The following is a 27,437-nucleotide window of genomic DNA, read 5'->3' as shown; positions in this document are numbered from 1 at the left end:
TTGTAGTATATTCAGATCAGCTCACAGTTTAGAGAAGCAATGGGGATCAGAAGCTGAGTGATGTGCTGCTGTTGCTGTTGACGGGGCCATCTGCTAAACGTAGGTGTGCTTGTAGTTCCAAAGGAAAAGTGCTGTTTGATGGCAAAATAAAGCAGTAAATATTTAAAATAAAGCATACAGTTGAACTAATATCACTGCAGGTAATACACTGACTATAGATAAGTGCCTCACTCAACCCCACTTCAAAAAACCCAAATTATCACTTTAATGAATTGTTTAGGGTTAGGGTTCTATGCACATCTAGAATAAACTGTGTTTCTGGTGCAATGACAAAAACAAGAAACGCGACCCTGGGACTGCGGTCCTGAAATTCCTGAAACTGCAGCCTCAGGGTCTGCAGAAACATGTTACTCAGCTTCTTCAATTTTAACAACCAATTTCAGTATCTGGAGTTTACATTTGTATGCCAGCATTGATGAGGGTGTATTTATTTCCTTTTTAAATATGACCTCTTTTCATTTCCAAAAACACCAGTGGCTGTAGAGCAGTACTTCTATAATCAATGTTTTTCAAGCATATTTCCTTGTTTTCTCTATTTCTTTTTGCAAAAAAAAAAACTCAGATTGAATGGAAGAGTCATGTCATGTTAATGATTTTTGTAAGATTTTATTTGCACCATATGGACAGACAAATCTGATTGATTTTCCTCCTCCCGAATTTAGTAATTCATCATTTTCCAGACTGGAAGTACAGTTGAAAGTACAATGACATCTGCCCTTGAATGTTAATGAGACAGGCTAATCAACGGTCAGCTATTATTCAAGCAGAGGTCACGCTCCCTGCAGAGGAAGTGCACCGCTATCATCAATCTGGTCAGAGGGGTCTGCATGAGAAAGAAGCTGGAGGTCGTGGGCGGGGTTAAAAGTTTAGTGCACTGTAGGTGCCAAACAGTACATTCAATGCCTTCACACCCCATCACCACCGCTATCTACATGTCAATGGGTGCTGCTTGTTGACTTGGTATGTTCCACTTCCACAGGAGCCTCTTGTAGCTTCATTGTCGTTTATCATTTCTTCTTTGACAACCCTCTTCTCCCCTTCCCCTCCACAGCCCTGACCAACTTGGCTGTCTGATTCAGGAGGGAGGGAGGGAGGTCTGCTGCATGGAAGAGGAATGGGTAAAGGGTGAGAGGGAGTGGGGGATGAGGGGGGGGGGGGGTAAGACACATTGAGTTTGCCAAGTCAGGCAGAACGATCGACAGGAAGCCAGGCAGGAAGGAAGACGAGCCTCTCCCCATGAAGTGCCATTGTTTATGTGACGTGACTTGAAGCGGCCAAAAGTGACTGGTGGTGGGCTCCTCTGCTGCTCTGACCCATTTCTCAGAGGCACACAGCACTGCTCGCTGCAAGTGGAAAATACAAAAGACAAGCTCCATCTTTTCTGCGTAAAACATTACAGCAAACTTTAGTTAAGCAATTGTGAGTTGGGTAAATCCACCAAGCTGACTTTCCCCAGAGCAATACACAGATTGTCTCCAATTATACAGTGTCCTGTGTTTTTCTAGTGAATTATACCAGACTAATGGGAAATATGTGTAATTCTTCTAAAGAAAAAAAAATAATTAAAAATTAATATTTTTTCTTTTCTGAATTGCAGAATTCTGACTCTTTTCCCCACATTCTGTATATATAGCATGCTTTTAAAAATGTTTCAAATCATTTTTCAAGTTTGAAACTTCATTTTCCAATAACTTTGCAAAACCTCGGTTCACATCTTGTGCTCCAGGTGTGGTTATGGTCTGGATACTGAAACATTTTGTCATGGTCTGGGAAAGGTTTGGGGTTTTTGTTCCACGGTGAAAAGTAAATACAGACTTCAAAAGAAAAATCAACATTCAGACTGAAATTGTCTTAAAAACTGCATGAAATGAAGACTCCAAATTCTTGGAAAACTGTCATCCTGCACAAGTAAGCATAAACAACCAGTACCTCCTCATCAGTCCTGCTCCTTTGCATTTTCTTCCTAATCAAACAGCTTTCTTTCCGAAAATAACATCCCATTGGTTTACACTGATCAGTGACTGCATTATGTCCCGCCTCCCAACACCTGTTTCAACAGGAAATACATCACATTCAGGAAGTAAGATCCTTGGAATCTCACCTGCAGCTGACTCCTCACTGCAAATTAAACCACCACCAAACATTTTTATCCCGTATTCACCCTGCAAGTAACCGAAGCCCCAGCAAGTCCGCCAGTCTCCTGCAGAGCTGAGTAATGAAGGATATTATTATGTTTTTGTGAACTCAACAAGCTTTTCACGGAGAATCAAGTGTTTTTTTTAAATCCTGTCAGCACCCAATCAGATGTGGAGGCTTCATTTTCCCACTGGTGTTGTGTTTTTTAGTTTCACAGTAACACCTGATGATGATTTCAAAATGGACAAGAAATTGATTCCAGACATTCAAAGTTTCACAGCAACTTTCAACATCTCAGGAACAGTTTGCGGAGTGTTGCGCCCGTGGGACAGAGAGTAAACTCCAAGTTTAGTCCAACTGATTATGTTGTTAAGGTTTGTTAAGATTTTGTTATGTTAAGCTTTTGACTTTGATTATTTGCTCAGTAAATGTTACTGACTTTGCTGGCTGCTCGTAACTTCATGAAAAGAATGTTACTAGCGGTGTTAATTTGTGATTTTTATTTGTACATTGTTTGTTTATTGTTTATTTGTTTATTTATGAGGGGCAGAGAACATTTATCTCTATTGACATCCTAACAGTCTTCCTGTAAAGGTGCCACATTTAGCCAAACGGCTCATTTTACACCTGTTGTACCAACAAAAATCAGGCAAAACAGAAGAATCAATCATTTCACAACAGATATAATAAAATCCAGCATCTGTCTGTTCTGATTATCCCTCCTCTGCAGGTTCAGGGAGGGTAAGACGGTTCACCTGGACCACCACCTGGACCACAGTGAGAAAGACGAACTCTCTTGGTCTGCATCTGCTCACCAGTCCACGTTTGGAACGCTCTCCTGGCCCCCGTCGAGCTCTTGGCCTCATCCACCCTGACTGAAGATCAGCCAGATAACGTTATCTCCTGACCAATCAGACGCCTGGATCCATACCTCATCCCACAGGTAGGCTTTCCAACAGATGAGCTGGTAGAAAGAGCCTTGCTTTTATTGTGAGCCAACCAATGGGAGCGTTGAGATGTGATCCAGGGCTAAAACGAGGCCAGCCAGTGTTTTGTGGTGTTTGTTAAAGTAATGATGAGCGGGGATAAAATGTCAGTGTTGTTCAGTGTGCATAAAGCTGGCAGAGCTGAGTTTACTTTGCAATACCGTGGCTGTGCCTTACACAGATGTTGTTTTGTTTGCGATAATCTCATGCATGAGCAAACGTCTCACAGCTTTTTGAAAAATCAGAGAATAGATTTCAGGTTTCAAGAGTCTCTTCACCAAAATAAACAGTTAGAAAATAACTCCAGTGAAAACATTTGACAGAAAACATTTGCGGATTATCCACAGAAACTTATCTGGAAAAAGAAGTTGTTGTTGAATCAGTAAAATGTCTGTATTCCCTTCCACTGTGTTGTGAAGGAGTTGGATATGTCAAAAAAAAAAAAAATCAATCAGAAAAAATATCTCAAAAAAAAAAAAAGGCTAGAATTACAGGTACGTGATAAAATTTTATTTTTGTGATTTTGGGTGAAGTGACCCTTTAAAACTTGGCAATAGAAACATTTCACTCTGACTGCAGTTCAGCTTATATTTTCAAATATGTTAATTCTAGCCTGTTTGAGTGTCTGTTGGAAGCGGTTTATCCCCCCAGGGAAACTCAGATAGTGTGTTTTTATCTTGGCAGTTTTAGAAACACTCAGTTCCCTGTGCTTTTCTGAACTTTCTCTCACTCCTTGTATTGTCCAGCTTGGTGCAGCCTCTCCATCTGGCACCTGAGCAGTATATAACACATCATAAAAAAGTATTTGCTAATATTATTTGACCCCGCTCAGTCTTGCGAAACACTAACTCTGCAATTTGCTGTTAAATATTGGACTCTACACTTTGGAACCCCCCTCACCCCCCCGCCCCCTCTGCCCGCCTTCCTAACCACCTCCACCACCTTTCCCTTCCTTGTCCTCCTCTCTGTGCCTGTGTCCAGTAGGGACCAAGCAGACACCCTGTGTTTGTTTCCCCTCTGCTCTTTCCTGATTGCGCGACCGGGCAAATTCTGGATGGCTCTAATCTAGCCGGTAGACACCCACTGAATTCAAAAGAAAACCCATTTGACACACATGCTTCCACTTTTCTGTTTGTTGCCACCCCCCCCCCCCCCCCCCCACCCCCCCCCCCCCCCCCTGAAGCCCGCTTAATTCGTACAATTTCACCTTCATTAGGCTGCATTTCAAGCTGCGGGGCACAGGTAATGCAAAGCATTTCCCCCTTTAAATTGTAGGCCGAGCCTCGGTTGCTAGGAAGTGGAAGAGCCTCAATTGCAGCCATTTCCTCGCCAGTGTACCGAGAGGTCCTATTACAGCGTTTAGGTCAGGGCAATTGGTGTCATTACAGGCAGCCAACTTCCCTCCACCAAAGTAATGAATTAGCCCAAGCTATTTAGGCTGTATGATTGCAGTTGCCAGGGGAGATGAGTATGAAGTGGGGGGATAATTATGGTATGTATCCCTGAGCGGATGTGTGCCGGTGTGGGCCAGCCACGGGGGCGGTTTCCACACTTGTGTAATGGCTTAATGTAGCTGCTGACAGGCAGCGGGGCAACATGGAAAGGTGCTACTGTGCTCTGCTTGTGGACTGTGACTGACATGCCAAACCATGCCAGCCTATTTTAGCCCCGCGGCTCATTTACTTCAAATGACTCAGTCCGACGTCCAAGAGTCATTTCTGCTCAGAAATGTTCATGAGGGATGAATAAAGCTGATTGAATATAATTGTTTACAGAACCTTATTAAGGTAATTTGTATGGTAATAGAGTGTAACTTTATATTATCAGTTAACTATAAATTGTGCTTAAACTTCACTAAGAGCGCCAGTTCTTTACAAGCTGTTGAGAAAGGCAAGGAAACCATTAACTCTTGGAACACTGATAAATTACCCCAACAATAAAACAATAGTGAACTTTGATTGCATGGCTCATTCATAAAAAAGCAGCGAAAACAATAACCAGGAGGTGCTACTTCATTTACACCGACGACCCCTGGAGGAGGGGGGAAAGTTCCTGTCATAAAAGTATCAGTGATCAATATGTGCTTTATTATCTATATGCAGTGAGGTTTCATGTGATGCTAAACAAGAATAAACAAGCTTTGACTAATTTGCTAAAGAGAACATGGAGGCCAAAAGCCTGGGGTTTGCAGCTTGGAACTGAATCGTGAGTGCCATGCTCGGTGGTAGTTGCGGGGCGGTGTTGGGGGCGAGCGCTGCAACAGGAACCCTGCCAAAAAAAGGCTTCAACAAACAAAGAGGCCGGTAGGAAATAATGCTGGTTGAGGCTTGTTGGGCCATCTATGGGCTGCTTTCCAAGCTGCTGTAACCAGCTATAAGTCTTTTTATGGGGACACCCTCGAACAGGGGGCCCCGCCAAGGACAGGAACTTTTACATTTCTGCTTGAATGGGACCTCTGCCAGGGGCTGAGTTCAAAGTGCACTTTCCAGTCATTTGATTTAACTGCTTTGTGTATTTGATAGGTCGGCAGTGAAGCACATGGCCTGAAGTAATATTCGCTGATTTTTTTTTTTAGTCTTTTTAGTTTAAGGGTCCAGTCTGAGGGGCAACGGGACAAAACCTCGTAAACTGCGGGACTCTGTCTCTTTGTGTACACACACATACATGCATGCACACCAGCACGCAAACACATAGACACATGCACATTTAATTTCTGCCACTCAACCATTCCCTCTGCTTTTCCTCTCCATGCTGCAGATCATATCTCCAGTCAGTGAGAGCAGAAAAAGTGCAGCCTGATTATTTCTCGACACAAACACCATGTGTCTTCTGTGTCTATATGTCACTGGGTCTCTGACTGCAGCTGCTTTTTACCAAACTTTCCATAAAATCTTCTTTCTTTTGGCAAATATTTGTTTTTGTATGGTCACAGTTACATATAATGCATATTTGCCCAACATTTATTTAGTTTCAGCAAACTGATTGTATTACACAAGTTCATTTTTTTAGGTTATGTTATGAACTTTGCTTCATAAGAGTATATCCATCTGCTCAACAAGAGGGAGTTGGCACAGAAGTCCAACTTTATCCACAAAAATCAACCGTGTCTTTTACACAGCCTCCTCATATCACCAGCCCACCATGGTTTGAATCAACAGATGAAAGAAATCTGGTTGACTTAAAAAAAAACAAAAACGTTGCAGCTTCATGCTGTGGCATAGCTCCTGTAGTATTCCTCTGTGGAACGGACCATTTGCAAAGCAGTTGCATATCTCGCCAGTGATCAGCACTAAGCCAAACTTTCATCCTATCTCTGCTGGTGAACCACTGTTGGTGCTATCCTGCCAAATGGCACCAAAAGCAGGGGAGTCTGCACGACGCCACCTGGTGGTCCTTTCCTGGTCCAAAGCTCTGGCCAGAACTTTAATCAAATGACCTTTCGTCACTGGTTGAAACAAGAATTTGTGTCATTCAAAAGCAGCATCTGGGATGAGAAAGGAATAGCACATGGCATTATGATTGCTGATGTTTATTTTAGTATCAGGGCCATTTTCCGTCATAGATTTTTCTTCCACAAAGATCCAAAACAGCAGTGAACAGTTTGATTTCTGTTTTGAATATTTTTTGCACAAGTTGCATTGGGTAATTACTGAATACCCTGACAAGACAAACTTTAAAATAATATATCTATAAAAATTAAAAAAGACCAAAGTGTCTACAATGAAAAGTTTATTTGTTTTCTCCTCCTCTTGTATTTCGTTGAGTTCTTTGTGCTAAATTGAGCTTGATTCAACTTTATTTGAAACACAAATAAAACAAAGTGGACCGGAATTATAATATTAATACTTAATGTTTTTAAAATGTGTATTCTCACACATAAGATACCACACATCATCAGTTTATCAGAGATGCCATTAAAGGGATATGCCAACAATTTTAATATAGCATAATTATATATAGTAGCTTCAATAAGATTGGGGAGTAGTGAGAAACACATTGTACAAAGAATAATCAAAACAGATGTAGTTGAGGCCTGAAGTTTTGTCCCGAGGATGGGTCACACTCCAAAGATGCTGAATCCTACAATCGCATAATGCTACCAAGATCATTTGTTAGATCGTCCTTTGCTTGTAAATGTTCATTCAAACTTCATGTCCTCCAGTTTGTAACACAGACTTTTGGCTAAAAAAATTTGAAGTTATGTGGCAACCTGGTGGTTCACATGGTAGAGAGCATACCATGAAGGCTCAGTACTTTCTGCAAGGGCCCCAGCTCAAGTTGGGCCTTAGGCCCTTTGCTTCATGTCCTCCCCTCTTTCTACCTGACTGTGCTGTCTCTCTTTCACTGCAGCTATAAAAAAAGATAAAAATACCATATAAAAGAAAGGAAAAATAAAAAATTTAAGGTATAAACCCGAGCTCAGATAATGCTGACGACATTATCATGGTTACATTCTCATACAGCTGCTCTCACAGGAAAAGGATGAGGATGAGTAAACTGATCTTCATGTGTGAGTATAACACACTGTAGCTGCATCAAATTGTACTCACAACTCAATTTTGCAGTTTCTTGTTTTAAGTACAACTGAAAGTGTTGCCCTCACATGGCTAACACGGAGGTGCAGTGTTTTCAACATGCACAGATATGGTTTCCTTGTAACACAGTCGTATAATTTGTTATTTTCAGATGAAGTGACTATAGAGACACTGTCAAAGCAGTGAACACCTTGTACTTTCTGATACATCTGATTACATGCATGAAAAAAAACCAAGCTTTTCCATCCAGACCTGGCTCAAAAGATACGTCCAAATGCTTCTCTCCTTTTGTTTTGATCTATGCACAGCACCAGATGGAGTGAGTTTTTTCCACATTGGCACATACAAAGTGTACCAGTAACTTTACTGAACATCAAATCATTGTGCTCTCCTGTGGTTGACAGCATACTTGGAACAATTCAAGTAATCCTGATGCAATAACACCCGCCCCTCTGGTGCACCGACCGGATTAAAACAAACCTACTAATTATTACTTGATTCCAGCTTTTTACTTTGTGTCCTCTTGAACACAGAGCTGTAATGGATGTTGTGTTGTGAGGGTGAAGTCATGCTTCTCACAATGTGTGAGAGAGTTTCACTTCCTACCTTTTGGAAGAGAGTGAGGGCAGTATGACAGTTTGATGGATGGTCTCTTTTGCACACAATGCTTGCGGAATAAGATGATTTCATGTGGTTGTGAGGCCGCGCTGTTCCTGTTGCTCTGGAGCACTGCAGCAATTAGCGCACTCACCCATTACATTCACTGTACGATAGGGCTGCAGTGTGTCTAACTGGATGTGTGCATGTGAAATAGAGAGCTGCAGTGTGTGCGTGCGTGCGTGCGCGCGTGTGTGTGTGTGTGTGTGTGTGTTTGTTTGTGTGTGTGTGTTTGTAGATGTGAACGTCAAACCTCATGGGACATAATTTTCAAACCACACTTATAGTTTCAACGGAATACTTTTGGCAAATGTTTGCAGAGACAATTTGAAAAACTTGCTCAAGCTTTGCCAGTAAACAATTCAGAGCTGTTCAGTGCAGGAAAGAAAACAGTGTCCCGTGAATTACTGGATTTCATTTTGCTGCATGGAATTAAGAAATGGAACCACTCGCTCCCATAATCAATCAAACTAAAAGAGGTTTGCTCCAGTTCAGTGCTTTCACATCTAAACTGCAAACGTTCAGTAGCAAAGCAGGAGGTTGGAGAGTGAAGTTTGTACACCTCTGTGAAAACTATTGGTGGGTGACACGAACACTGCCCATGGTCGTGATGGTGCAGCACAAAGTTTACGACTGCTCAGACTGTATGTGCAGGTGCCCAGCGTTGTATCAACAGACCTGAGTTTGTATCTGAGACCTTTTTAGCCACTGTATCGTGGCCTCAGGGATGATGCTGTTGGTGTAGGTCCACTACTTTGGTCCAGACTAAAATATCTCAATATCTATTGGATGGATTTGTCTGGACCTTCATAGTGCTCAGACAAGTCTATTGACTATGGTGATAGCTTGACTTTTTCTCTACCACCTTTAGCAGGATAGATTTTCACTTATGCTACGTCCACACTGATACGTTTTTCATTGTAAAATACCATTTTAAAACGAAAACAATCCCCATCCAGACAAGCATTTTAGCTCCATGAATAATCAAAATAATCTCTGTCCATATGCGTGAAACTTCATATTACATGACCATTCGCTTACACTGAGCATGTGCATGCCAGTGTAAACAGGAAGCAGATTGTCTACTCTGCAGGTGGTTACTTAGTTGCAAAAAATACTATGAAAGAACAGCAGTGGCAACAAATACAGCCCTGAGATTTCTTTGCTTGGACCAACAATGAGGTGGAACTGTTACTGAAAGTAACATGAGTATAAGGCAGTCATGTCGGTGGAATACATAGATTGAGAGTTGTTGTTTTCTTCCAGAAAAGGGTCTTGAATGATGGAAAGATATGTCATGACTGATAAGAACCAATCACTAAGCAAACATGAAGATCTTCATTATTGTATCCAAAAGTCTCAGTTTCTTGCTGCAGTTTTCAAAGTAAAACGGGGCCGATAGCGTTTCCAAAAGTCTCAATTTTTAGCTGATTCAAGACTCTGGAGGGGTATGGACGCCAGGTGCGAAAGTAGAAAATGCACCGGATTTTGAACTGTAAATGTCGTAATGTGGATGGAGCCATATCATATTAAATAGCTCAACAATTTTAATCTGGTTTGTATTTATCCTGCTGCAGCAACAGATCAACGCATTCTCATGAAAGTCATTTTGGAAACCACAGATCATTTTTCATTTTTGTTATTCAGACTTGTGGCACAGAAAAAAATGATAGTTCAGTATTTTTAAACAGTAACATGCCATCTCAGATCTTGCCTGACAAAATGAACCTTGGTTTATGTTTTCCTGAAAAGCAACTTGCGGTTGTTTGAACAAATGATGGCTGATAGGATGTTAGGGTGGATGGTTGGATGAAAAAAGTGCCTGACTTTGACAGCTTTGACTGTGCTTTGACTTTGATGTGGTTAAAAATAATTGTGACCCCGATCTTTCCCTAACTTTAGCTTAGTAGTTTACTTGCCTTACCAAATATTAACCACAGATTTGGGATGTTTTTGAAGGCAAATGACAAATGTCAGATGTCAGATGTTTCGCCCTGAGGACTTGTTTTCAGACAGATGGATAGATGGTTTACATAAATAAATAAAAAGAAAAGCTAACAAATAATCAAATGGACTAGCACTTCCTCTGATTTGTCTTTTTCCTCCTCCTCCTCTTCTTCCTGGGCCCTTGCACCACTCCACCTATCCTTTGGTTATTTGACACTGCAGGAGACGCCAGGCATTCAGGGCATTCTTTGTCCCTGGAGAAAGGAGGAGGGAGACAGGGGGTGAGGCAGCGAGGGGGTGGGGTGCAGGAGGGGAGACAATGCAAGAGGTTCCACTCCGTTCGGCTTAAATAAAAGTCTCCCCCCCAACACTTTCCGTACACACATGCACAAACACACTCCTCGACCACCTCCCGGCTCACGGAAGGGGCGGAGCTGAGGGCAGCGAGGCAGTTTGGAGTTAGAGGAAGGGGGGAAAAAAAGAAAGACCACCACCACCTCCACCTCCACCATCCGCCCCTTTTCAGTGTTTCGTGGGATGCCAGCATGTCCTGAGCCCTCTTTTTCCCACAGGGAGAGAAGAAGAAAAACACTCTTCCTCATACTCCCCACCTCCCTTCAGTGACTGAATTTGACTTTGGCTTCAGAAGCCATTTGGTAGCTTTTTTTAAATTTAATTTTATTTATTTTTTTTTATTAAAAAGTAGGTGACAAGGCTTATTTGCTTCTTCCATGGTATTGGATAATTCCTGTTCATTACAACCTAGGTTTCTTATTGTTAATTTCATTGACATTACATTCACCTGCTGAGATCTGGGACACATGCAGCATGTCATGTGTGCTCAGTTTTGCTTGTTTGGCCAATGTTTTCAGATACAGGCATTTTTTTTTTAGGTACAGTGTTATCATAACCAATAGAACTACGAAGCAGGCTCAAGTTTTACAAAAACAGAATTAATGTTTATAGTTTTGAATGTAGGAGTATGAAGGCAACATGGCTGAGGAGGCTATGTGCTGCTGCACTAAACTGCTGTAAGTAATGTCAGAGCTGACATGTATCTCCCCAAGAATGTAACTGTGTCAAGGGCACTGCTGCTCCTACCGCTATGGAGATGTCACATGGAGGCTGTGAGAACTGCGACTGGTTAGTTTGGGCTGCTTATGCTTTCTCTGCTTATGTCCCAATAGCGACGTGACTCTAGGAATGTTTTGGTTAATCAAACCCTTTGTTCCAGACTAAAATACATCAAAAACTACCCAATGGACTGCCAGACACTTTGGCACAGACATGGCTGCTGCCCAGAGGAGGCGTCCTATTGACTTTGGTGCACACTTTTATCTAGCACAACCAGTAAGTCAAAAGTTTACTGTATCCAATAAAATATCTGTAAATCTCCAGGATGAATTAGCACAAATTTTGGTACATACAAAAATGAGGATGAATCCCACTGTCTTTGGTTGTGCCCTGACTTTTCCTGTAACCCTAACAACAGGTTTACATCTGTGGTTCAGAGTGAAATGTCTTGACAACTGTTGGATGTGGTGCAGATGTTTATGGTCTTTGTGTACTTTGGTGACTTGACATCTAGCAGCTCCATCACATCAAATCATCCATTCGTCCAAGTGATCAATACTTTGGATTATCTGGAAGAGTTTGGTTTTCATTGCAATGAGCATTGCAACCTCCCAGAGCCACTTAGGGCTCCTTGTCTAGTCTAGTAATACCAGACATTTTTGTGCTCTCACAAACCTGCTCTATTGTAACTCAGTGTGTGAGTGAAACGCAACAAAGTACCATTAATTATTTCCTGCTCCAGAATGGCCACACTGCTTGGCGAGGCACAATTCAGCTTTATTCTGCTGTTGAGACAACTTAGTGTGTGTCATCACACTCAATATTTTGACATCTACTGTTTAATAATAGTTATTGTGAGAAACCTCTGCTAGATGCCTACAACTGTAATTGTATGACTATAACTTTTTTTTTTTTTTTTTTTAAGTCTCTTTGGAGTCCAATGACAACTGTTTGTCATTCATAGATGTTGGATGTGTTGTGCATTAACATCTTGTGTTGGTTCAAGTCTCCTTAAGGATTTACATCACACGTCATATTTTTCAATGGTAGGCGATTCAGATACTTATGATTTTTAGGCTTGTGCCACAAATTAACAGCAGTGCAGTACCTTTACAAAGGAAAGTCCCTGTAATGTCACAGTAGCCATCTTGGCTATTTAAATGGGTCTTGAGACTGAGGTAATGCAATTTGTCTCTATATATTAAATTGGGCAGACTTGGAGGCAGATGCCCGCTCTTATTATAGTGAAAGCAGAGCAGAAACCAATAAGTCTTTGTGAAAAGAAGAGGAAAATGAAGGAGCCAGCTACAGTTAGTGATCCAACATGACAAAAAGCCAAAGTAGAATGTAAAAATAATCCAGCATAAAATAATTCCATCCCAAATGGTCTTTTAAAGACATGTTACAGACGGTAATCATGAATGTAAGCGACGTCAGCCAACCTCAGCCTCAACTGGGACGTCCAGCGTTACTTTGTGGCGTAAAAATTACAGCAGTGGCCGGAAACGGGGAGTTACTTTTTTATCTGACCTGAATATTAACATTCTTCCGGAGCTGCTGGGTGAAACCCTAAGCCTGTGCTTCAGAAATATCACTGCTGTCACGGAAAACCCATATATCTGCAAAATGTGTTTTTGCAGGAATGAAGAAAAGAATGCTTATTATTGTATTTTCCCCATTACACAATGAGATTTTCTCCAGGCAGCACAAACACCATCGCTCACATTTTGAAAAAACACAAAAACATGGCAACCCTCGGTCTGACAAAGTTTCACTGCTGTGGTTTTCACCTGATGATGCCGATGTTTGAAATTTTGAAAGGACTGATTTATTTCTCTGCACACAAGCTCTCCTGTTGCCCTCAGAGAGCACTCTCACCTTTTGTGGCTTGGCTGATATGTATGAAATTCCTCGTTGCTGTGAAAATCTCTCAAAGAGAAACTGCACACTTTTTTTTTCTGAAATGAAAAAAGGATTTTTTAGTCTCCTGCAGGTTAGGTGCATTACTTTATTTTATCTTATGTTGTAAGATTAAATGAGAGAAACCGGTGCTTTCACAAAGTAGTTCAACATTTCAGAAAAAAATAAATGTCCGCATGAGAGTCAGATGAGAAGATTGATACCACTTTCACTTCTGTGTGTTAAACATGGAGGTAGAGTCAAGAGGCTATTAATTAGCCTAGCTTAGCATAAAGACTGGAAGCAGGGGGAAACAGTTCAAAAATAAACCCACCAGCACTTTTAGCTTACCAATACACATGTTGTTTCTTGACAATGTGTGTGTGTCACTACACATTTTCAACAAACATTTACAGCACATAACTCCTTCTAAAACCAGAAACTGTTGTTTTTACACAGAGGGCTCTGCAAGGATTAAACAAACAATACAAAAAATGTTAATTACAGAACTGTAGAAGCTCTGATAGCCATATTTTGAACTTTGAAGAGAGCCAGGCTAGCTGCTCCCCCTGCTTTCAGGTCTTACGCTAAGCTAAGCTAAGCTAATCACCTCTGAGACATAACTTTTTTTTCAGCTTTGAGCAGACATTTTTGGCAACAACTGACTACCAGACTTCCTCCTTTTCTATCAGTGTGACCGATGGCTCCATAAAGTAATATAAAAACATCCGGTGCAGGAAATGTATTTTAAACTGTTGCTTTATTGTGTAAAGGAAGCTGAGCAGGAAGCAATACAAGTAAATATTATTTGGCTGCATTTTCCACCACTGTGACAGGACTCAATACTCTCTGCTGCTGTAGTGCAGCGACGTTTCATCACACAGAGTTCAAAGAGCATAATATGCACTGTATGTTCCACTCATTTATCAATAGCTCAAGATTAGATTTCAGTCATTCAGTTAGTTCGTTGGCAGCGTTAACTGACAAAGTACAGCAAATGCGGAGTCTGAATGACGTCAAAAATATGGTTGGCACAAAGGACTGTGTATCATTTAATAGTATTTTTGATCATTTTTTCTTGATGTGACACTGTTAAGACATCAGAGCTTTTGAAATGCACAAAAAGTCCTCCTGTTTCTCTCAGTAAGTGACTGTGATTAACCTGTTGCCAGAATCTCACCCACAATCACAACAAATCTGAACGTGTTTCCATCTTAATATCAGGGCTGTGAAGCCTAAAATGGATTTGAGTGCAGCGGTTGATCAAAATGGCTTTTCATGTAAGAACAGCTTTGTTTCAAACTGGATTGGGTATCCAAATGTTTTTAGTTTGGTTTTATCATCTCTATATTTACAGATGTGTGTATAAATGTGTGTATATGTGTGTGTGTGTGTGTGTGTGTGTGTGTGTGTGTGTGTGTGTGTGTGTGTGTGTGTGAGGCAGAGAGGGAGAAGGAGGGAGTCAGAGGCCTGTGGATAATAATAATGTTACAGCAGGAGGATTGTGGTCTGCATTCTGGAACAGTTTATTAGGGGGAAGTCTGCAATTACATATTTTCTGGGTAAACATTAACTAGCTCAGTATCATAGGCCTTCACAACAATGGCAGCTTGGACTGTAACACACTCAGGCTGACAGCGCACACTCGTATGATTCAGTTTTACTGGAGCAGGTACTGACACAGCAGCTGGGCACAACAGTCTGCTTTATTTTAGCAAACTATTAATCTAATGCTGGTAGTTTCCAATGGAGGATATCTTCACAGTATTAAGGTTTAACCCAGAAAACCCTACAACTTGTGCGATTAAAGGACACCCTCTATTAAAATATTGCTAAAAATACTGTACTGCAACTGGGTCTGGAAATATTTTCCCCACTGAAAATTAGCATTTGAGGGATTTCGTTTCATGACAACCTCAGTGTTATTCCTCCAAACAGAAACACAGTAGTCTCCTGGATTATTTAATGATCCTGCAGTTTTATGTCCTGCCCATTGGTTATTAATATTCCAACTTAATTTCTGAGATGTCAGTGTTTTCTCTCTAAAAATGACTGAACAACGCTGTGGTGAAGGCACCAGCTACAGGCCTGAAAATGAGTCGAATCAAGCAGAACTTCTGGTTGTTGGGACCTGGAACTGAACACTGTGCCATAATCATGTGCCGAATTTCTCTACCGCTGATCCAGAATCCTGGAGTGAACTGGTTTTAACCTGTATTATTAAATGGAAGATTTGGTTTATTACAAGCTGGGTTGGAGCACAGAATTAAGCAATTACTTTTGATGAGCACAGTGTTATGATAACCACTAAAAGTGATGGCCAGAGCTACAAAAATAAAACCCAAGCTGAAATAAACCATAGTTTTCCTTTTGAGTTTATACAAAATATAGTCTTTAACTCCAGATTGCACATCATTTTAAACTGTGTGGTTGGACATTTCTTACTAAAGCTACATCTACACGACTACATTTTAGTTTTAAGATGCATCACCTTTGCTACGTTTACACCTGGTGTGCACTGTTCTGAGTTTTCGAGCCCCAAAAATGAAGACTTCTGGAAATGCTGCTGTTGTTGTCTGGACGGGCAAAAACAGAGACCTTTCGAAATGATGACGTAGGCACCCACGGTCACTACCCTGAGTGGGTCTTTTCAACCAGTGGTGAAAGCAACATGGATAATGAATAACAAGTGTTACTGACCTTGTTGTCAGTAACACTAGCAGTGCTAGCAGCTGCTGAATTCTGCATTTCAACACTACAACTGTCTCTGCTGTTGCTTGTTCGTAGTATCTTCTGCGACTAACCAACTCCAGTGTATTTGCACCGGCTTGCACATGCCCACTGTACGTGCGTGGTCATGTGATATGTGTTTGCTGGTGTGACAGTATGGCTGGAGATCGTTTCTGATACGGAGGTAAAACGGTGATCTGGATGGAAATGTAGTAGTGTGGAGGTGTGTAGCATGCTTTTATTTCACATATGAAAGCATGTTACATTACAGAACCAAATATTTTATCGAGCTTTATTGGATGAAGATTCCATCAGGAGAGTTTCATGTCCATCCAGATATTAAATGTGCTCTAATTCTGAGCATCCTCACATTGTCTATTAGGAAATAAACAGTAATTTTACTTCTTGAATGCTCTTAACTTTGCTACTGCACACTTATGTAGACACTACTGATGGTAATTCTAATACTAATGCAAATCCTGATGCTAAACCCATAACTAATGTCAGCGCATTGATAGACCTGCAACATTGATAGCAGGGTTAATAGTAACTCATATCAAAGCACATGGTACATTTTTGCATTCAAAGTGCAAAACATACTCATTGTTTAACACAGTCAGGCATGTGTCTGCCAACCACGACCTGCATCACAGCCATCCACACAGCAGAGGTTTAAAAAAAAGCAGCAGAGGCAGGGAGGGAAGGAGAGGAGAGAGAAAGTCATAATAGCTTACAAATGTTGCCTCTTTCTCTCCGTGTGTGCCCATCTGAGGGCAATTTCCAGACCGGCGCAGTTGTGATGAATCTCTGCCTTTCAGGTGTAATTATTTTAAGAGAGATTGAGCTGTTAAGCACTTGAAAAACATCACAGAGGCTCAGCGAGTGTTTATGCTTTCCGATCTGTCTCTGGGGTCCCAAACAGGGGGGGGGGGACTCCAAATACACTGGAGTTGGTTAGTCGCAGAAGATACTACGAACAAGCAACAGCAGAGACGGGGGGGGGGGGGGGGGGGGGTGGTTGACTCCTTTAGCAGACCCCGCACCCTCTGATGTAACATATTAATATATGAGACCTGTTTATTAACTGCAGACTGTAACCTGTGTATCCAAGCAACATGCTGTCTATAAATGTCACCAAAACATTTAAAGCTGCATGAAACATTATGTTTTACATAACAACACTCTTGAATTTTCCTGAGTCACAAAGTGAAGCTGCAACAGAGAAGTGTGTCCAATTCTTTCCAACTGACAAAATAAAGCCCATGATAAATGTGACCTGGCATTTTTCATTTAATAAAACTCTGGATGAAGGTAATCATCCTCAACAGGAACCAATGAGTGTGTACTAAACAATGGTGAGTGAGTGCTCTTGTCCAGAGCAAGTCAGACTTCAGAACATTTTGTTTATCTCATCAATTTGGCAGGAATAAACTTAGCTTTTAAGAAGTGCCATGAAAACTAAATTATTATTTTCCTGTTGTTGAAATGAACTTTGAAACAATTACCTCTCACAAACATGTAAAGTCTCCAAACATGCAAAATTACAAGGTGGAGCCCTTTTAGATCCCCATGTACCTAACTTCGTCGCTATGGTAACTACAATAACGGTCATGCCTTGGTTAGGATTAGGAAAAGTTTTTACAGGACAGTCTCATTTGATGTGCTAATCATCAGATTTACATATATGTATACAATATTCCACTATGGTCATTAGGAGATAGAACATATGATTAAAATATGTAGAGAAATGTAGTATGTACAAGTGTTGCTGTGGGGTACATTCATGTAATTAAAGAAACACACAGATGTGGTGCACAAACATCAGTGTTGCTTATATGCAACATACTATACGACAATTGCAAGTTGTTAATACAAGTACACCAGGTATATAGGGGCCCATCATATAATTCACTAATGCATTTCCAAGCTAGTCCTCAGTCGACTCAGGCCTCAGTTACTCTAACACTTCCCTCAGTTACCATGGAGCTGTTCTGTGCTCTTTTCAGCAGTGGATCACCCTGGGCCTCAGGACAAGGTAAAGGAAAAAAAAACATGCTGCAGTTAGTGCCTGAGTTACTCTGAGTCCAGCCAAGATATTAACCCCCTCCAGCCTCCCGAGGAGCTTTCATGTGACTGATCTTATCTCAGCACAAGAGGAAATTGGCTTTGATGACTTCCATAACTGAAAGAAAGTGCAGAATAAATTTCAGGTTTTTTCTCTTTACCCCAACCCCCACCTCCACCTCCACCATCCCTGCTGTCACCCTCCTCCCCTCCTCTCCTGTTTGGTCCTCCCTTTCTTTACCTCTCTTTTCCCACTTTCTTCTCATTTTTCGCCATCCCTCTACAGTATTTTACTCGTCCTCCTTATTTCTCTTCTCTCTGGTATTACATTGCTCTGAGGAATTGGATGTATGATGACAGGTCTGGTATGTAAATTAGCAAGACAGATGGAGTTGAAAACCTTTTATGAACATGTAATTTGTCGTTGTCCTTGAACACATCCAGCACCTGTTCGGTATCATCACAGCAGGGCCAAATTCAAAGTGGATGGGAGTGATGCAAGGTTTGTGGATTGTTTTATTCGCAAAAAGAATCTAAAACATAAAATAACACCCAAAAATACTCGATTTCCTCACATGGGAGTACAGAAATCCAAGAATACTCTCAAGGCTCTGTTTCCAAGTTCAATTGAAATAAACCAGATCACACAAACTGTAATGTTAAATATCAAAACAGCCAAAAAGCTTGTTTGGGTGAAGCTTTAGTGTCCCACTCAAAGGCACTCCAGTAGAGTTGTGGCTTACTGTCAGAGAGGAATGAACCCAGGATTTCCAGGTTAAGAAAGGTCTCCCTGGTCGATGCAGAATACCTACCTGCAGCCCCAGAATGGGTTCAAACTTTTCAGTTGACTCATATAGAACAAAAACAAAAACACCACAGCACAGTAGAATAGTAACAGCCCTCAGATGATGGATTGGAAATCTGCAAGAGCTTGTTTCCTTTACAGGTACAACACAAGGTTTTGAATCTATTGAGAGCGTCAGACAGAGAGGAAAGAAGGTGGGATTCTTCACGGAGCTAAATTCAGACATTTGTTTACAGTGCATCATCAAACCATTTCTGTTTTGGGAGGAGATTACACTTAAGGGAAGTTCAGATGTTGTCAGCTCATCTGTCAATAATGTAAATTAGTCATTAGGTTTCAGATGCTTTCGTTTCATTGTAAAAACGTCCTGACAGTCAGCGCATTGTCCTGCTGTTTGGAGTAAACCCCACCCATCTGGCACCTGAGGAGGCTAAAACAAACCGTCTAAAAAACAAGTTTTTTTTGAAAATGCTTTCTGAAACAGGTCTGTGCAGTGTAGCACAAAGAGCTTACTGACAAGTGGCTGGAAGCAACATCACATTTTGCTCAGTGTTTTTTTGAAGCGTGGTCATGTTCGTTTTATAGCCCTGTTCCTCTGCTAGGTCGGCGCCGTCTTTCTAACCTGCACAAGTGATGCAGGATTACGAAACCTCTGCAATGAATGCACGTGTAGTTCAGATATCTTTTTCATATATTAGCAACATTTTAGATTTATATCAAATTTGGGTTTTAAACAGCTGTTATGTACAACCACTTAGTCCGTAGTTGCTACAACTAACTATAACAAAATGTAATAATATAAAGTTTTTTTAAACTCATGTTTTCAGTGTAGCTGCAATTAAAACTTTCCCCAATGTGAAATAATGTGTGTTTGGGTGTGTTTAAGTATTATCAGTGTGTGTGTGTGTGTGTGTGTGTAATGTCCATAAAGATTTTTCACTACAAAATGTATACCAAGCTTTGCTTAGTTGAGACAAAAAGAAGATGTAAATGATTTGAAAATCAAGTTAATTTCAAGAACGACAAAACTGAGGTAGCAGTCTCTTTAAAATGTACATAAATGAATGTAAATGAAATCTTTAATATTGAAGTGCCTGTCCATGCCTGGATGTGTGCACACATGTCTGAGTCTCTTTGTCCCTCCAGAGAGGCCTTTTCTGCCTAGACTGGAAACACCTTTCCTCCTCTTTCACCCTGGACAATAGTAAAGAGAACCAAAGAATCTCTATTTGTCCACATCCTTTGTCATGCTGTATTAGTGTTATTTCCAGCCACCTGAGCCCATCACACTCGATCAAGGGCCATCTATACACACAAGTCAAAATCATTCCATTAATAAGTCACCTCCGTGGTATTTAAGCGAAGCTTGGGATTTAAGACTTCCTCTTTGCTCAGTGGAATTCACCCAGCCTTTCGGAGCTACCTTTGTGTGACTTATGTGCCTCCGGTGGATTAGGAGTACTCAAAAGCCATTTAAATCACAATCCTCTGCGTTCCGAAGCAATGCTGGAAGGACAATGTTGTGTAGTGGAAGAAAAAAAGGCCCAACAAGTACTAGACTGATAGTTATAAAGCAGCCATATTCCAAAGAAGGGCCCATGAATAAAAGTGCAAACCCCTCTATTAGGGGGATGTGCCTGAACTTGAGCTGAAAGGAATGTTTTGGATTCACAAGGATCCTGTGTGTGAGACTTTGTGTGTGTATGTGTGTATGTGACTATGAGGGCTAAGTGCATCTGTACCTGAGTTTGTGTGTGTGCATGAGTGTGCTGTAGAGCATTGCATGAATAGATGAATTGACCCCAGGTTAGCATGTTTCATGTGCACGCAGGAATTCAGCACTTTGCAAAACTCATTTCAATGTGGAAACTAAGTTTGAACTTTTGCACAGCTGCAGATTTCAGCTTCCTCTGCTGTATCATCGACTTTATGCGTGTCTGATATAGTCATGAAAGATGGCCTCTGTGTACAAAACATCTGTGTTAAAAATTATGCATACTTTCAGCTGGCTGCAGCCATGCTATAGCTCTAGCTCTGTCTGTTTTTATCATGAGAGACTGTTTGTAAGCCTCCTCACAGGCCTGTGTTTGTGCATCGCACGTGTGGTCAGAAAAAGCGAGGCCGTTTCCCTCTGAAAAATGCGGAGAAAGGGACATAAATCTCCCCCGACTCCCGGTGGGACGTCACGGAAAACGGAGACCTTAAAGGCAGGCAGGCTAGCAGCTCAGGGGTGGAACGCAAACATCAATCGCGGAATCCAAGAAGAACGTGTTCTGGGTCCTGTCGGATGCTTAAAACCAGGCCAGGAAGTGTGTGTGTGAATGTGTGCCTGAGCATGCTTGGCTTTTCTCTCTGTGTGTGTTTCTTTGTGTGGATGTGTTGGTGGATTTGTATGTGTGTGGATGCATGCTGAGAGCTTCAGTGTGTGTGTGTGTGTGTGTGTGTGTGTGTATAGAGTCCTCTGAAAAACGCCTTCCCAGGCTCCCCTCTTCTGGGGTGGAAACGGGGCAATAAATAGCAGGGTATCTCCTGGCGGTGGTCCAGCAACCGAGGCCCTGGCAAGGAAGTGACTCATTTCAGCGGAGAGAAAAGGAGGTGTGTGGGGGGGGGGGGGGGGATAAGAGGATTTTTGTGTCTCTTATTATCAGTCAGCCAAGGCAAACCACACTGGCAGGCCAAAGAGGGAAGAGAAGGAGGTGGGGAGGAAGTGGGAGGAGGAGGAGGGGGGAGTTAGAGAAGGTGGTTGGTAGGGGGGGATGAGAAGGAGGGGGCAGGGGCGGCACTGCCAGTCTGATAGGGCCTCTGCTGCTGGTATTTGGCTCATTTTAGGAACTGACTTCTGACCTTTCCTGTGCTCCGAGCCAAGGAGCATGCTGGGACAGTTTGTTTGCTAACACCTGAGCGATGAATGCTCCCCCTCCGTACTCGCGTTTCGCTTAATGTAAAAAATCTTTGGTTCAGGAAAGTGCTTCTCTTCCTTTTAGATTTGAGTTTACGTTTTTCAGCTGGGGGAAAAAAAAAAACATCTCTAACTGAGCTCCCCCTGTATTCCAAGCCAAAGTGTTTCAGGTAGGTAAGTAAAACACCTGAGTAGACAGGGAACGCTATTTTATGTGTTTGTGGTTTGTGTGGCAAGAGCTGGATGAGGGGCACGAAACTGGGCTGAAGCTCACGTCAGCCAAACCTTTCTAAATTTACTGGTGTGTGTTCAAGTATAGTCCCACTTTACATTTTTTTACTTTGCGGAAATTCACTTTTTCAAAACAAGTTTTGACCAGTATTCCTATTAGTTAAGATGAAATTTTACACACTAAATTCACTGCTGGGGATGTTGCAATATCACTGTCCACTGAGTCCAGTGGAACATGAACAAACATGAACACCTGCAGTTTGATCCCCAGTAGTGCTACAGGCACTGAAATGCTTCAAATAAAATGCTTGTTGGATTATTGAACAGTGTCTGAGACAAACCTCTCACCTCATCTTTCCCATGCGCGGATGTAGAAAAATGTTTTATTCCCATTTGTGCAATTGATCATGCCTCACTCCTCTCTGTGATGGCCATTAGAAAACACTTTATCCTGAAAGGAGCTATTTGTAAGTTTTGCTATTGCTACCTAGCCAACACTAACATTAACAGCTGTGTCCTTACCAGTCTAGAGGAAAAGTTGAGACTCCTTTACCCGTTAAGACCCCTCTCCAGCAATGGAAAGCAACGCTGATGTTCTTTTCTCTGTTGTGTCTTTCTTCTACTGCAGTTAGCACACTAACCAGCTAGCCCCTGACCGTCTCGTCACTGACCAATGGCAGTTCACTGTAGCCACCGATCTAACCTGAAGACGTAGCGCTGCTCAGCGGGCTTATTATAACCTCTTGGCTTGGAAACGAAGCTCTTGTCAAGCTAGCTTGGTTTTGGCATCCCAACAAACACCAACACCTAAATTCATGGTTGAGAAATTGCTACATAAGTGACACCCAGTGGTTGGTCAGAAGGGAGGGTATAATACACCCCCACCCCACAAACACAATACAACAGCCATGAGTGCTGAGAAGCAAAGATGGAGGGAATAATAAAAAAGGAGAATCTTGCAGATGATTTTCCACTTTGAAGCATTTGTCTCCCGATTTTATCCACAGCAGCAACAGAATGAGCCTCCTGTTTCCATTATCAACATTACACATCCGGTCTGAGGGGGCCTTTCAACTGCATAATCATAAATCACACAATGAAAAGCCACCACTGTTAAGCAATGAACACCTACCTCCACTCTGTCCCATCTGAGTTCCCAGGTGGGTGTGCAATATGGCAGACCTTTGTTCCGTGTGTGTGTGGAAAAGCACACACTGTCAACACGGGAGAGAAAAGCTAATATTTACCACGTATGGCCTCGGCTTTAATATTAGCTAGAGGCGCTAGTCGAGGGAGAACAGAGGTCTCACTCTGGTCTCACTTCCTACCCGAAAGCAATATCCAAAGATTTATTTTTTACACCTTTACTGCTTTATTAGACAAGATAGAGTGGAAAGTATTAGACTGGAAAGAAAGAGGGGGGGAGTAACAAATGTCATGAGACAGAGTCAGACCCACAGAATAAGGCATATTGTGTACTGCAGGCAGTAGATCCACCAGGAAGTCCTGCATCTGCATCTTTTTTTTGGCAAATACTGAAGGAAGTGTTTTATCACACATATTTAATTTTTGTCTTGATTAAGACTCATATTTGTTATCAATTACATTACAATCTGTGTATTTCACTTTTACTTGCAATCATCAGTGAAAAGGTAGTTGGGAATCCCCATAAGTATGAAACTGCACCAAAAGCACCTCTCTGCAGTTCAGGTAAAACACAGGGCTCTCTATCAGATTGAATTTCTGTGATTCTGTGACATAATATCAGTATTTTAGGTCTTTAAACATTTTAAACAGAAAAATCTTTATGAATTTCATGCTGCTTAAAAAAACCGCACCACTCTTCCTTAGTACAGTACATACAACCTTATAATAGCCTTGTAGTAATCTCCTCAGTGATCTTCTCCAATCACAGCCACACAGCAAAATATTGTGTGCATATTTTTCCCCCTCTGCTCCTGATCCGGTTGAGTTCCAAACAGGAAATGATCTCGGGGCCGTTCCTATCCTTGTGGCCCAGACCAGTGGAGCGCACGTTCAAAACGTACTGGCTATGTCCCCCGTCTCAGGAAAGAACTCCAGACGAGTTCTTGTCCAAGCATTTCGGCTAAATACCGCATGAAATTGCCAGAGGATTTCAAATGAGTCAAGCTGTGGGGCTCTGGCGCAGGACCCACATCAATATCCTACTTATGCCGGTGGCCAGGTGTTGAGGGGAAATTCTCAATTGAATATTGTATCCAGCTTTCCGCGCGCTCGGGGGAGCTGTATCTTGTATGGATATTCGTTTCTCCGCCTTGCTATGCGCCCCGTCTCCTCTCCTTCCGTCTTGTTTTTGGCATCCCTCCGATCCGGGCCGAGCACAGTCTGCTGTGGCTCCCACTTGCACACCTGCCACGAAGAAACAGCTGTGGTCCAGCACAACATCATTAGTGCAGCTGAAAGAGAAGGAAAGGCCTGCATAGCCATTCCCTCCTCTGTTTACTCTGCCTAAGAGTTCAGCTCTAGGGCATCTGTACAATGGACAAACATTTTTACGATAAAGACGTGCAAAACTTTCCCCCCTCCCTGTGCTCATAAGGCTAGGACGTGTAACATGATCATGACTAAACCTGTGGGAGAGCAGGGGTGCTGAAAGAAAATTTTATACCTCAAGATAAATGTACCCTTTTGGGGTGTTCACATGCCCACAGCTGTACAGTGGATGACTTTAAGGGCAACCCTTGTGCATTTATCCCCATATGGCTAAGACTGCTCATAGGCATGACCTGGGTTTTTGGTAAAGCATGAAAAATGAACTCTTAAAATAAGGTTTTGAACCTTACATTTAACCTCGCCTCTTTACACTAGACCAGAAATCTCTCATCAAGCTGCATATTTACAAGCAGTCAAGAAACACGGGAATGAATTACGTATACTGCTGTAACCGATACGTCCTTAGTGCATGTGGAGGACAAGGAGAGAGGAAGTGCTTCCATTGATTTGCAAAGATACTGGAGTATAGGCCTCTCTTAACAGCCCCTGTTCTTCCAGAAACAGAAGAGGGAGATTTGACCCCTGTGGGTACCAAGGGCTGCTCTGGAGAGCAGACGCCAAGCCACAGACCCAAGACTCCACTGTAAAAAATGTCCACTTTAACTAATTTAATTATTGTAGTAGAAATTGTGTGTTGAAATTTCTTCTCTGATTCAAATCATATGGTAAAGTTCAGCACAAGGATGTGTAGGCACTGACTGTATAGCTGGATTCCTATTTTTAGCATTTGATTAAATCCATCATCAGTCAGTGATTTTATCACCATTGATGGTACAAGGTGCTTCTTGTGATGTTCTTCAGTGTGTTCATTTTGGTACTTGTTCTAATGTTGTGTTCCATTAGTACCAAAGCAGTCCTGTATGGGCCCGATTTAAAAGCTTAAACTCAGAAACCTCTTCTCATTGCTTGAAGTCTGTATTCTGTACAACACATCAGAGGGTAAAGTATTTGAAATTGATCCGAACAGCCACACTCAAAGGCAGAGTGAAAAGCTGGCTGTCGTAGAGAAGTGGGAGACATGATAATCATTCATATATCATTCATAAGGTATTCATAGTGTTGCGCTCTGTTGTAAACACACAATGATCCATTGTAAACACACAACCTTCAGAGATAGTTGAAAAAAGACTAGCTAGGGAGAGAATTTCAAACCCTTTACTTTCTCTTCTGCGCCACACTTGGCCCATCACAGTGTGAAGTGGGTGTGTTGGTCAGATTGTCGATTTTGGAGACTTATAAAAGTTGCAGGTTGGTGCCTTCACAGCTCTGACAGCAGAAATGTCTGGGGGAGAGGGTTTCAGGAGTTGTTTGGCTGGAGCATACGGATGTCCTTAATGCATCATGATTGTGTATGCAACTTTGCAAAAACCTACTGATTTAGTCATGGACACTTAAGAATTAATAGTTCTGCTGTTTCAGTGTTAAGGCTTACATAATGAAACGTACAGGAGGTGGAAAAGATTGCGAGCATCATTAACTTTGCACAGACAAAATGATTTGCCTTGTAAATCAAAAACTTCACTTAAGCATGCAGAAGTTGACACAACAGTCTGACCACAGGGTCCAGTTAGCAGCTGGAGCTTTCAGTCGTACCTCTGGATCTTCCTCAACAGATGGCATTTGTCCAGTTGTCATGAAATTGTAGATGTTCAATGTTCACACTTAAAGATTGAAGGCTCATTCTTGACCTTGGAAACAGTAGTTGACAAAACAGTCTCAACGCACGCAACATCACAAGCACCTTCAAACATTTTTAACGTTTCACTACTCTCCAGATGGTAATGATAATGTAGCTATATTTAAGAAAAAAACAACAGTACAGTATATTTGTGATTCCAACTTTAAATTAACTTTGCAGTTTTGTGGTCACCATTCAAGGTCGATAAAAGTTATAGACGACAAAATTCCACTTTTAAATCATTTCATTAAATGAAGAAGTCTGGCAGTTTGACATAATCTCATTTCTTTTCCAGTACAACTTCACTTATTAAAGAAATACTAAATTATTGGAAAAAGTGATAAGAGGGTCGATTACTGCACTTTTTTCAAGGTGATGTCATTTGGCTGAAGAACTTCTGGAAACCGTTGTAGAGAAGTGAAATCATCTCTCTTTCCTGTTGCCTGTTCTTCCTCAAAATCAATTTTAGGACTCAACACTAGATTAAATAACCTGTTTAGATGATTATTTTTTGCAGTGGGTCCCTACCGGAGAAAATCAATCCGTCACCACGCAAAAAGGAAGGAAGCCTGGGTTGGGGAGAGATACTGCTCTTAATGACATGTCTCTGTGTGCCTGGACCAGAGGGGGAAGTAACCGGATATTTAAACAGAGATAAGAGTGTGTGCCAAAGGGGCCGGGATTGGATATGACTGAAACCCCATGGCAACCGGCCGGGGCTATCGGATATGGAAAGGTAAATAGTAATGCAGTTGTAGCATGTTTTAATGCTGTAAATTAAAAGCTCATGTAACATTCATGCGAGGGTGATATATAGGTGTTTGGCTTCTGCCAAGTTTTCATTAGTGATTTCCTCCATGCTTTTAGCGGTGCACTTGTTTTAAATCAAGATTTGGAACATGCGTTTTGGCTCATCAGGATCTGTAAGCAGAAATCAGATATGCTGTATTTCCAAGCAAGAAACGTTCACTGCCATACGATGACGAGGGAGATGAAAAGTATCTTTTACCAAACCTTCTCAGAAAAGAGAGAGCAAGAATATGAGGAAAGTGTGTGTTGATACATACTGAGAAAGGCAGACCTTGAAGGAAAACAAACTCTGTTTATCTAACCAATATCTGTGACAATTTAAGTCCACCCCCTTACTCTGACTTCTCTATACATTCACCGTATTTACTGATATAATCTTCTCCTACATTTC

The 27,437-nt window shown here is 41.6% G+C and overlaps 1 long non-coding RNA gene across 1 annotated transcript in view; it reads left to right on the top strand.

Annotated features, from left to right (window-relative positions):
* The first annotated feature begins 2,185 nt into the window (after positions 1-2,185).
* Positions 2,186-27,437, top strand: part of LOC139605943 (uncharacterized) — a 135,969-nt gene continuing 110,717 nt past the window's right edge. The window contains exons 1-2 of the long non-coding RNA XR_011684506.1: positions 2,186-2,570; positions 2,927-3,139. This is a non-coding gene — a long non-coding RNA (uncharacterized lncRNA). The remainder of the gene's footprint in view (positions 2,571-2,926; positions 3,140-27,437) is intronic.

Source organism: Trachinotus anak, unplaced genomic scaffold (genome assembly GCF_046630095.1).
Source record: "Trachinotus anak isolate AG129_WGS33_773 ecotype Australia unplaced genomic scaffold, CSIRO_AGI_Tana_v1 ptg000021l, whole genome shotgun sequence".
NCBI classification, from domain to species: domain Eukaryota; kingdom Metazoa; phylum Chordata; class Actinopteri; order Carangiformes; family Carangidae; genus Trachinotus; species Trachinotus anak.
Note: the sequence above shows the minus strand (reverse complement) of the source record. Positions and strands in the feature narration are given on the sequence as shown.